Source organism: Primulina huaijiensis, chromosome 6 (assembly GCF_012295235.1).
Source record: "Primulina huaijiensis isolate GDHJ02 chromosome 6, ASM1229523v2, whole genome shotgun sequence".
In the NCBI taxonomy this organism is placed as follows: domain Eukaryota; kingdom Viridiplantae; phylum Streptophyta; class Magnoliopsida; order Lamiales; family Gesneriaceae; genus Primulina; species Primulina huaijiensis.
Window position 1 is genome coordinate 3,411,731 of NC_133311.1, and position 13,446 is coordinate 3,425,176.

The following is a 13,446-nucleotide window of genomic DNA, read 5'->3' on the forward strand; positions in this document are numbered from 1 at the left end:
TTTGGGTGGTTATCGATAGGTTGTCTAAATCGGCACATTTATTCTTTATGAGAGGACATATTCGTACAAGAAGATGACTTGTTTGTATATAGAGAATGTAGTGAGACTACATGGAGTCCTAGTCGCAATAGTTTCTGATTGTGACCCTAGATTCACATCCAAGTTTTTGATTAGTTTCCAAAAAGAAATGGGTACACGACTTGTAATGAGTACTGCGTACCATCCCCAGATAGTTGGACAGACATAGCGTACAATCTAGACTCTCGAAGACCCGTCTCGAATTGTAGTCATGGATTTTAGTGAAAGTTGGCAGGAGGATTTACCACTAGTAGAATTTTCATATAATAACTATTTTCAGGGGACTATTGGTATGGCTCTTTTTTAATCTTTGTACGGCAGACGATGTCGATCACCTCTGGATGAATTTGTTGAGAAACTGTTTACTGGACCTAGATTGTTCAGGAAATGCATGATAAAGTCCAATTGATTCGTCAGAGAATGAAAGCTGCTCATGATCAACAAGCTAGTTATGCTAACAAACGTCGTCGACCTCTAGAATGTCAAGTTAGAGATTTTGTGCTTATGATAATCACTCTGTTTAAAGGTGTTGTTCGTTTTGGTATCAGAGGTAAGTTGTCACCTCGTTTCGTTGGTCTTTATGAGATAGTTGAGCGTATTGGGATTTGCGCGTATCGTTTGGATTTGCCACAGTCATTGTCTGGCATCCAAGGTGTGTTTCATGTGTCTATGTTGTGCAAGTATGAGCCCGATCCGTCTCATGTTATTCAGTCTGATGAGATTGAACTTGATCATTCTCTATCGTATACTGAGTATCCGATTTGCAAAGATAAATGATATTGGGGGATTTTACTTGTTTTTCATATCATGTTATGTCGCATTGTGTTGCATTTATCATTTAGATTGCATGCATTTTGTGCTATTTTAGAATAATTTATATCTTCGTGTCGCTCATGTGCTTAGTTGGTGAAAGTGCAGGAGATTCGTGAAGAAACTGAAAATAAAAGGGAGAAACTCGAGAGTCATCCGCCAGGGCGCATAGTTATGTCCGCCCGGGCGCTTGCAAGGTAAGGGAGAAGGAGTTTTTGCGAGAGTCATCCGCCCGGGCGGAAACTTATGTCCGCCCGGGCGCGTCAAAGGACAAGTGAAAAAAAAAATCTGCGAAAGCCATCCGCCCGGGCGGAAACTTATGTCCACCCGGGTGCGCTTGTATTTTTGGAAAGAAATTTTGGACGATTTCTTCCCTTAATTTTGAATGGGTAGAATATGGTAAGGGGTGGAGGCACAAATATAGAGAGGATTCATCATTATTCATCAGCCAAAGAGCCAAGGAGGAGAGAAAAGCTTGGAGAAAGTGCTTGGAGTTGAAGATTCGAAGATTTCCGAGCACAGTTCTTCGCAGATCTCGTCTAGTCTAGTATTTCTAATCTAGTTTTTGTTATTTCAACATTGTTGTGTTTATTTTTACTATGAATTCTAGTAGCTAACTTTAAAATATTTTTTGGGATTTAAGGGGATTCTACCCCAAACTTTGATATAATTAATTTATATTTCGATTGTTGCTTTGTTCTTAATGTGCTAATGTTTTTCATTGTGTTGTTAGAGCGTAGATAACTTTAACAACGTCTTTATATTGCAAGTGAGTTCGAGAGAATAGCTTTTGATAGGAACGAGTAGTATAATCCGTGGATCTACAATTTGCATAGATATATGAAATTGGATACACGCCGATAGTTATAGTCCTAAGGGTCAAAAACTAGGGGATTTCATAGATCGATATGCGATTCACTCTTGATAAATAATTAAAGACGTTTAATTACTTCACTGAGTAGAATTAGTTTGGCATAGCTCGACAGAGTGTGTTCAATTGAATAGGAAATCCTATTGGAAGCATGCAATCACTATCGAAGGAATTAATAAATTGACGAGGGGTAGGTGAACTGAAATTCCCAACAAATTCATTTCTCATTAAATTTTAATAAACCATTTTAGATATCATATTTCATTATTCAATTCTTGAATCTTTTTATTTGCATGTTTATTTGAACATAGTAGCAATAAACAACCATCCAAATTTCGTTACTAAAGATTTAATAACTGAAAATAATAATTGTCAAATACAGTTTTCAGTGGAACGATACTCGTACTCACGTACATTATACTATTACTAGACATCGTGCACTTGCGATAATTTTTGAGCATACAAAGCCATATTTTTATTAAGGATTCCACAGTGCAAGTTTTGCTCGATCAAGTTTTTGGCGCCGTTGCCTGGGACTGTTAATTCACAATTTTATTTTTAGTTATTTCCTTTAGCATTATTTTATTTTTTCTTGAGCTAACACTCCATATTCTATTACAGATATCTTTTCCAGTGCATGCCAAAGTCACTTGACGTGGAGCTTGAGCAGTTTGACTCTGAAATTGAAATAACTTTTCGCAAGAGAAGACAGTAGCAAAGACTGAAAGAACTGATTGAGAGGCACGAGCACGAGCATGAGGAGGAACACCATGAAAAGAGACATGTTGAGATGCCACGCCACATACCGATGCTAGAGTATGCCCAGCCTTCTTTGGATGGAGCACGCCCCAGCATTTTGAGGCCTATTGTGTGGGCAAACCACTTTGAAATCAAGCCAGCGATAATTCAGATGATTCAAAATACAGTCCAGTTTGGAGGATCTGCAGTAGATGACCCAAACACGCACATCGCAGATTTTCTTGAAATTTGCGATACTTTTAAATTTAATAGAGTTTCTGATGACGCTGTTAGATTGTATTTATTTCCTTTCTCCTTACCTGATAAAGCTAAAGCATGGTTAAATTGTTTACCTGTAGGTTCGATCACCACATGGGAGGATATGTCGAAGGCGTTTCTTATCAAATACTTTCCTCCATCTAAGACCATGAAGCTGTGGGCAGACATCACCACATTTGCTCAATTTGAGCAGGAGTCTTTATATGAGGCATGTGAGAACTTCAAAGATCTATTACGAAGATATCCTCATCACGAACTGCCACTTGGGTTAGTCGTTCAAACTTTTATTATGGCTTGCTTACTCCTAATCGTACTATGATAGATGCTGCTGTTTGTGGGAACCTCTTGAGAAAAACTTCTGAGGAAGGATACGAGTTATTGGAGGAGATGGCTGCTAGAAGCTATCATCCTCAATCTGAAAGGAACAACCAACGAAGAAGTGCAGGAGTTCACCAGGTAACTGACCTTTCTGCTATTACTGCACAACTTGATGTCTTGAACAGGAAACTAGATGGCTTGAATATGGGTGGCACGGCCATGCGTCTTCAAGAGATATTTTGTGATAAGTGTGGGGGTGAACATTCTGTGAAGGACTGTCAAGATGACAATCCCTTCTATGTGCAAAATGAGGCACTGGTGAATCAGGTGGGAATCCAAAACCGTCCAAGGAATGATCCGTATTTGAACACATATAATCCTGGATGGAGGCAACATCCCAACTTCTCACGGGGTGGTCAAAACAGTCAGAATAGACCACAAGGAGGACAACCATATGGGAAACAACCGATGTACAGATCTGACCCTCCTAGAGAAGAAAAGTCTAATTTGGAGCAAATGATGTCTAAGTTTATCTCGTCCACTGAAACTAGACTCCAAAATCAAGATGCATCGATAAAGGGGCTAGAAAATCAGATTGGACAGTTAGCAAAGATGATAGCAAGTTGAGAGCTGGGCACCTTGCCAAGTAACACCGAGACCAATCCAAAAGAGCAAGTGAAGGCCATTGAGTTGAAGAGTGGAAAAATTTTAGAGTCGAGAGAAAAAGAAAAAAATCAAGTGCCGGATGAACTTACTGAGACATCTAAAGGTAAGTTTTCTAACTCTACACCAGCACCCACTGCACAATCTAAAAGTGTTATACCTCCCTTTTTTCCTGTAGCACTGAAAAAAGCAAAACTTGATGCACAATTTCGTAAGTTTCTTGAGGTATTTAAAAAATTGCGTATCAATATTCCTTTTGCCGATGCTTTGATGCAAATGCCTAGTAATGCTAAATTTTTGAAAGACATATTAGCTAATAAGAGGAAGTTGGAGGATCACATGACGGTGAACTTAACTGAAAATTGCTCTGCTTTGGTACAAAAGAAAATCCCACCGAAACTAAAAGATCCAGGGAGTTTTTCTATTCCTTGCATGATTGGTGATGTTGTTTTTCACAAAGCTTTGTGTGATCTTGGTGCAAGTATTAAGCTTATGCCTTTATCTGTATTCAGGAAACTCGGATTAGGAGAGCCTAAGCCAACCAGGATGTCTTTACAGCTAGGAGACAGATTTGTCAAGTATCCACGGGGAGTTATTGAGGATGTGCTAGTGAAAGTGGACAAATTTATTTTTCCTGCAGACTTCGTGGTGCTCGACATGGAGAAGGATATGGAGATGCCTTTGATTTTGGGGAGACTGTTCCTTGCAACTGGCAAGGCCCTGATTGATGTTCAAGAAGGGAAGTTGAGATTGAGAGTGGGCGAGGAAGAGATTATTTTTGATGTTTTTAATGCACTTAAGCACACACTGCATTCTGATAGTTGTATAGAATTGATGCTTTTGATGCTCTTGTGTCTAACTATGTGCAGGATGCTCTTAGGGACCCTTTGGAAGCCACTCTCAATACTGAATTGAGAGAAGATGAATTGGATGCAGAGAAAGCCGAAATAGTGGCATACCTCAATGCCAACCAGCCATGGAAGATGCCAATAAGGATGAGATTAGAGGACTTGGGAGATCGAAGAGACTTGATCCCTCAGAAGTCAAGCCTGGAGGGGCCACTGACGCTTGAGCTAAAACCTTTGCCTCCACACCTAAAGTACGTATATCTATGTGAGACTAAAACTTTACCTGTCATTATTTCTGCTGCTTTGACAGATGTGATGGAGGAAAAACTGTTGGAAGTTTTGAAAATGCATAAGAGTGCTTTCGCGTGGAAGGTGGCGGATATCAAAGGGATCAATCCATCAGTCTGCATGCATAAGATCTTGATTGAAGACAAGTACTCACCTGTTGTGCAACCTTAGAGAAGGTTGAATCCAAAGATGCAAGATGTAGGATTGAGCGCTTGCCACTTTACCAAAAGCTATAGCTGGTGGTAATGGTGCAACTCAAATCTTTTAAACTGCATAGCAGTTCAAGCACCACGGTTCGATCGCTCTACCCAGCAGGGACAATTATTGCACCCAAAAATCTCCATCCCAATAATTGCACTCCTTGCAATCAATGAGAATCGAACCCGTGACCTTGGCTCTGATACCAATTGTAGGATCGAGAGCTTGCCGCTTTACCAAAAGCTATAGCTGGTGATAATGGTGCAACTCAAATCTTTTAAACTGCAGAGCAGCTCAAGTATCACGGTTCGATCGCTCTACCCAGTAGAGACAATTATTGCACCCAACACAAGAGGTAATAAAAGCAAAAACTATCAAAATCCTTGATGCATGTATTATCTATCATATATCTGATAGTGCATGGGTAAGTCCTGTTCAGTGTGTGCCAAAAAAAGGTGGGATTACTGTGATCACAAATGAAAACAATGAATTAATACCCACTAGGACAGTTACGGGATGGCGTGTATGCATTGATTATAGGAAATTAAATGATCTTACCCGTAAAGATCACTTTCCACTGCCCTTCATTGATCAAATGCTTGAGAGGTTAGCGGGTCATGAGTTTTATTGTTTTTTAGATGGGTATTCAGGATATAACCAAATCATGATTGCGCCCGAGGACCAAGAGAAAACCACTGTCACTTGTCCTTATGGCACTTTTGCTTTTAGACGGATGCCCTTTGGTTTGTGTAATGGCTCGGCCACTTTTCAACGATGCATGACCCCTATATTTCATGACATGATAGAAACTTTTATTGAGATATTTATGGATGATTTCTCGATATTTGGCTCTTCTTTTGATGAATGATGGCATAATATGAAGGTGGAGTTGATCAGATGCGAGGAGACAAATTTGGTGCTGAATTGGGAAAAGTGCCATTTCATGGTACAAAAAGGAATAGTATTGGGGCACAAAATATCAGAGCATTGAATAGAGGTTGATAAGGCAAAAGTTGAAGTTATCAAGAACTTACCACCTCCGACATCCATAAAGGGAGTTAGAAGTTTTCTAGGCCACGCCGGTTTTTATCGGCGTTTTATCAAAGATTTTTCTAAAATTGCCAAACCTCTACCTTCCTTACTTATGAAAGATGTGCCTTTTAATTTTAATTCCGACTGTTTACAGGCATACGAGGATTTGAAGGAGCGCTTGGTGACGGCTCCTGTATTGGTGGCACCAGATTGGGACCTACCCTTCGAGGTCATGTGCGATGTCAATGATAATGCGGTGGGAGCTATGCTTGGCCAGCGACAAAACAAGGTATTTCATACAGTTTACTACGCAAGTAAGACCCTAGATGAGGCTCAATTGAATTATGCAACAACTGAAAAGGAATTACTTGCAGTAGTATTTGCGCTTGATAATTTTCATGCATATCTTGATTTGTCCAAAGTCATTATTTACACAGATCACTCTGCACTGAAATATTTACTTGCTAAGAAAGATGCAAAGCCACGCCTACTTCGGTGGATTTTATTGTTGCAAGAATTTGATTTAGAAATAAAAGATAAGAAGAGTGTCGAGAATGTGGTAGCGGATCACTTGTCTAGGTTGGAGCTGATTAGTAATGACCGTGTAGATCATGCCATAAATGATTGGTTTCCTGATGAGCAGCTATTTGAGGTGAGACACTGTCCTTGGTATGCAAATTTTGCTAACTTTCTTGTCACAGACACACCACCACCCAATCTATTGTTTCACCAACGTAAGAAATTCTTCTGTGACGTGAAACATTATTTTTGGGAGGAACCATTTTTGTTTAAGATCTGTGCAGATTCCATGATAAGAAGATGTGTTGCAGAGGAAGAGTTCGGTCAAATTCTTAACCATTGCTATGACTGTGAGGTAGGTGGTCATTTTGGACCAATAAAGACGACATCTAAGGTACTTGAATGTGGCTTTTATTGGCCAACCCTCTTTAAGGATTCTCGTTCTTATGTGCTTACCTATGATAAATTCCAGCGGACAGGTAACATCTATAACCGTCACGAAATTCCATTAAATAATATTATTGAGTGTGAGGTTTTTGATGTGTGGGGAATAGACTTCATGGGACCGTTTCCCAGTTCGTTCATGAAAAAGTATATTTTGGTGGCGGTTGACTATGTATCTAAGTGGGTAGAGGCAGAAGCGTATGCCACTAATGATGCTAAAGTGGTCCTGAAATTTTTAAAGAAAAATATTTTTAACATGTTTGGGACTCCACGAGCAATCATTAGTGATGGTGGCACCCATTTTTGCAACAAATTATTTGAAAAACATTTGAGCAAATACGGTGTCACACATAAGATCTCTACCCCATATCACCCCCAAACGAGTGGTCAAGTGAAAGTGTCTAACCGAGAGACCAAGCGGATTTTGGAAAAAGTGGTAGGTGTCAGTCGAAAAGATTGGTACTTGAGGTTGGAAGACGCTCTTTGGGCATATAAGAGTGCTTTTAAAACACCTATAGGCACTACACCATATTGGTTATTGTTTGATAAAGCATGTCATCTACCTGTAGAGTTAGAGCATCGTGAATATTGGGCAACAAAAGCATTAAACTTTAACTTTACTGATGCAGGTGAACGACGTCTGCTTCAACTAGATCAGTTGGAGGAATTCCGGTATCTGGCATATGATCTTGCACTTTCATACAAAGAAAAGACAAAAAAAGCTCATGATAGGCGGATCATCGAAAAAAATTCAAAGAAGGTGAAAATGTCCTGTTCTACAACTCCCGGTTGCGACTGTTTCCTGGAAAATTGAAATCGCGATGGTCAGGTCCATTCGTGATTTCTAAAGTTTACCCATCCGGAGCTGTAGAATTGCAAGATGGAAAGGATGGGACATTTACGATCAATGCCCAGCGACTGAAGCACTACATGGGCAGCAGAACCCAACTTGGACTTGATGATGCAAAGAATCTGCTATCCGGGGTCTTTGTGGAAGACACCTGGATCGTATACCTGTTTTGCAGAGAAATATTTGCTAGTCCCGGCAGCGATGTGGTATGCATTTCTGGCCACACGTTTGATGCCAGTCGGGCACACCAGCGAAGTACAGAGGGAGAGGGGAGTGCTGCTGTATGCACTGATGAACCACATGCCACTCATTGTCGGCAAGATTATTCATTCACAGATCCAACTGAGCATTCATAATCTGAATGTGGAACTCTTCTTTCCCCACATTATCACCGAGCTGTGTGCGAGTGCTGGGGTCGTTTTTCAGGATGATGATGAATGGTTGCCACCGACCAAGGCCCTTGATGACACTAGCTGGCTACAGAAAATGGCAGTACGGCGGAAGGCCTTCCCTCAGTTTGGCCCTCTCTGGGACGCCGTGACGTTCGATCCACTACCACAGCCGCCCCCACCACCGGCCCCGCGACCTCAACGTCGCCTTCTTCAAGACCGGATGGACGAGTTTGCGGCATTCGCGGACCATCATTTTCAGTGGCAGGCTGTGAGTCAGACATATCAGACTGCTACTGATGCCATGCTGCGTCTGTCCCTGAGCCACAGTGGTATTGACCCAACCCTTATGCCACCACCCATGCCAGCTTTCCCGCCGCCTTTTCAGTTCCACTATGCCGATGAACCAGAACCGGATACTGGCGTCTTCCCCCAGAGGCACACGAGGAGGATGATATTTGAGAGGGGAGTCACTTCTGTCCCTTTTTTTTATTTCTTGCATTTTGTTTAGGTCCTTTTGTTTTGTTTTCTGTTTCTGTTACATGCTTAGGTCATGTCGCATCTATTTTGTTATGCACTATCTGTCTCTCTTTCTATCGTCTGTTGCATTGGGGACACTGCTCGACTTTAGTATTGGGGGGTGGATGGGTGTTGTTTTGTGTGTTCATTTTTTGGTGTTTTGTTGGTTATATTAGTTGGCATTTAGTGTTAGTCATTTTTGCATTGATGTGTGTCAGCCGACGGTGTTTGGAATAGTACTTGTTAGCCAAGGATGATTAAGAAGTGATGAGACATGCGCTGTCTGTCGTGTAATCGCACTCCTTTAGCACATACTATGGTAAAGACATGAAGTTTCATTTAAAACGTTGAATTATCTTTGCACGAATGTTAGAACTAGAAGCATGCATGATAATATGGTGAAAATTTAAAACTAAAGTGGGGAACGAAGATGTTTGAAGGTGTGAATTGAGCTTGACTATATTATCTTGAATTGAGGTAACTATCAGCAGTGAAAAAAAAAGAAGATGGAGATGTAAGGTGTGGGGGAGCCGAATAAAGGAATGAAATCCTATTCCTGGCGAAAAATGTAAACCACATGGATTTGAATCTGAGATGAAAGGTTATGATATAGTCCTTTTATTACTGTATTCCAATTCAGTTAAAAAAAACTGCTGGTGGTGGTTACTGAGTGCAGAAGAATAAAGGAGAGTGAGATTTACACTAACAGGCTGATTTAAATATCTGACAATTGTTGAGAATGGATCTCTTTGTCATTTATGATGCTAGGACTAACGACCACTGAACTATGAATTCACTGTCGAGCTACTTTGTGTCATGTTCCATTATGTCTTGTCACATGTTTTGCTCGAGGGCGAGCAAAATGTTAGTATTTGGGGTTGATATTGGGGGATTTTAATTGTTTTTCATATCATGTTATGTCGCATTGTGTTGCATTTATCATTTAGATTGCATGCATTTTGTGCTATTTTAGAATAATTTATATTTTCGTGTCGCTCATGTGTTTTGTTGGTGAAAGTGCAGGAGATTCGTGAAGAAACTGAAAATAAAAGGGAAAAACTCGAGAGTCATCTGCTCGGGCGCATAGTTATGTCCGCCCGACGCCTGCAAGGTAAGGGAGAAGGAGTTTTTGCGAGAGTCATCCGCCCATGCAAATACAGTCTTCAGTGGAATGATACTCGTACTCACGTACATTATACTATTACTTAACATAGTGCACTTGCGATTAATTTTTGAGCATACAAAACCATATTTTTATTAAGGATTCCACATTGCAAGTTTTGTTCGATCAATAAAGTTATTCGTAATAAAGTTATACCACTTGTTCGAGTTCAGTGGTTGAGGCATGGGATAGAAGAATCAACTTGAGAGACCGAGGAGAAGATGATACCATCTTATCCATATCTGTTTGATTTTTAGTATTGGGTTATTATAATTGTATCCTATGTAAGATATATGTGTACAAACTGAAATTTCGAAGATGAAATTTGTTTTAAGGGGTGGAGAAAATATCATGATGTGAGGCCTAATAACTTAAATTACGTTTAATTATCAAACAATAATGATTTATTTAAATCTGCGGCGGAAAAATGGTTTAAAATGGACCTCAGGGCTTGGAAAAATTTCGCCATTACCTCCCCGTAATTAAGACATATCAAAATTTTAAAACACCTGTTAAAGGAAAATGACTCAATGACGACGCTGCGGTATTCATAAACAAACACATGCAAGTGTCGGCCAGAGACAAGACATAAATATCACATGCAACAATTCAAATATGCCGGCAAGGCTGTCAAACAACATAAATTAAATCCAAACAAAAATTGATCAATCCAAATGCTTATACAGATACACATGGCATCCCTACGGATAATAAAACACGACATAAAACTGACCACAACTCAAAATATATAAATATAGCTAGCTGATAGACTCCGACGAACCAAAACCAAACAATCCAACCTCAACCACGAGCTCTGCCAACGAAACCTCTGCTTGGTGCTGTAAAACCACTCGGGAGATTTACCATGGTGCCCAAAAGCCACAACAACAGCCCCCTAGTAAACAACTAGGGTTAAGATTCTGGTATGAAACAGTTCAATAAACATAAAAATAATATAAATAATGCATAAACTTATATGTAGATGAAATGTGAAATGCATGAACATGGCTCAATATCAACGGGGTAGAATGAGCCAAACGAACGATACGACCAACAAGAATAATGCTCGAGCAATACACAAGGGAACTACATCGTCATGCAGCTAAACCACTCTGCCAAGTATGCAAAGTATGTCAGGCTGTGCTATTCAACACCCCCAACTCGCCCTCCATACAGTTGTAACGATATATAACAGAAATGACATAAACAACAAGAACTGGATATCAAAATCCCAGTACTCACCCCGAGGGCTACAATAACAACGAGATTGATCAATCTTAACTACAATTTCAGGTGTATTAATTTAGGCCTATCATCCATATCCTGATCCCGAGTTATACAACAACAGGTGTCTAATAACAATGAATAATAGTAACTGGTCAACAAGAACGATATGCTCAAGATGTATGTCAGTGTGCCCTAGACTAAATGCCATATAACTGAACGTATAAATCAATAAGGCATTTAACAACTCAAACAATTCACATAATCACATAAACAACAATAACAACATATAAATATGCTTGAAACATAATTTATGTGTTACCGTAGTATGTTACCAAGCTGTAACATACATATACAAACAAAGACGATAGATGAACAACTTTAATGCTCATCAACCAAAAACACATAACAATAAGCGCAAAAATGCTACATTTCGCCGGAAAAAATCAACAAGAAGTTTGATCATCTCGAAACAATTAAATGCACAAAAACAGAAACCATAAAACTACATTCTGTTACAATTCCAGATTCAGCACTTAAGAGTATAAAATTCATGTCTCACTCAATATTGACTTAAATCAATATCCGTCAATTGGAAATGAAAGAAAACTCAATTATCTAAGTTTGTCCAATTGAAACCGTATTTAAATTCCAATCGTTTATGTCCAGAATTTCATTGAACTCACTATATTCATTTTGTTCTCGGACATATTCCAACAACAGAGCAGTTCCACAAAAAAACACATAACTCTCTCAATACTAGATAGATTTAAACGATTCTGGTCTCATTTCAAAGTAACTCATAGATCTACAACTTTTGTTTGAACCCAAAGTCCAAAATCAAAGTACAAAAAGGTCATATGGCCAAAATACAATAGGTTTGCATCCATACTCGAAAACAGAATACAGTTTTGACACATTTTGGTAGAAAATTCATATCAAATCCATTACTAACAGAAAGTCGATGATTCTAGTGGTAAATGGCATTTAACAAAAAGAATGACAAGATTGATTTAGGTCACTTCTACAAATTTCAACTGTAAAAATCATAGCAACAAGAGAAACAGCTCACCTAAACTGGACCAGAATTGCCTCAGAAAAGAGCCTCGAACAGCAGCTTCGATCTAGCTGGATCTTTGCTCAAAATTTCCGATTTATGACTTTAATAGAAGCTTAGGATGCTAGGAACGCAACCCTTCAAGAAGTTTTAAGTTTCAACTTTGGATGGAGGAGATACAACAATTTTACGGCATCTGCTAGTATAGCTGCAGGAATGGTTTGGGGGGAGGAGATGAGTTTCTTCGTTTCTCTTCCTTATTATTTCTTCTTTAAATGGTGTGTGTGAGTATAACGTATGTATATGTATGCATTTAATATTAATTGGTTATTAAAAATAAAAACTCAAGTCCAATTATCTCGATTTGTATTTATTTTGCTATCGTATGTTATTTAAACTCTATGTATATTTTATATCGTTTAATTCTCCGATATTCTAAAATACATATTTTTAACATACTTTCAAAAATTATTTGGTATAAATAATTATTTTAATTTACAACTCAATAATTATTCTAATTATGCCACATTACCGGATAATATATTTTAGGGCCTTACATTTCTCCACTTCTTAAACAAATTTCATCCTCGAAATTTTTGTTTATACATATAAATCTTACACATGATGCGAATACCACAATTCAATACTAAGAATCAAACAGATATGGATAAGATGCTCTCATCTTCTCTTCTGTTTCCTACGTTGATTCTTTAACACCATGTCTCGACCACTGAACTCGAACAAGAGATATAACTTTATTGCTTAAACTTTATCTTTAAGTTGATATTCTTGTTTATTCTAAGTCTGAGGAAGAGTATGCCAAACATTTGAGGCTAGTTCTTCGAACTTCAAAAGAATCAGTTTACGCCAAGATATCCAAGTGTGAGTTTGGTTTAGATAGAGTTGTGTTTCTGGACTATTTGATATCTCAACACGGTATTTATGTTGATCCGAGTAAATTTGAGGCAGTTCTGAATTGGGCACGACCGACCAATTAATGTGCCAAAAGATTCGTAGTTTCATTGGTTTAGCTTGTTATTACCGTAGATTTATTGAAAATTTCTCGAGGATTGCTAGACCTATCACTCAGTTGACTCAGAAAAATCAAAAATTCATCTGGTCCGATGAATTGAGTCAAGTTTTATAGAGTTGAAAAAGA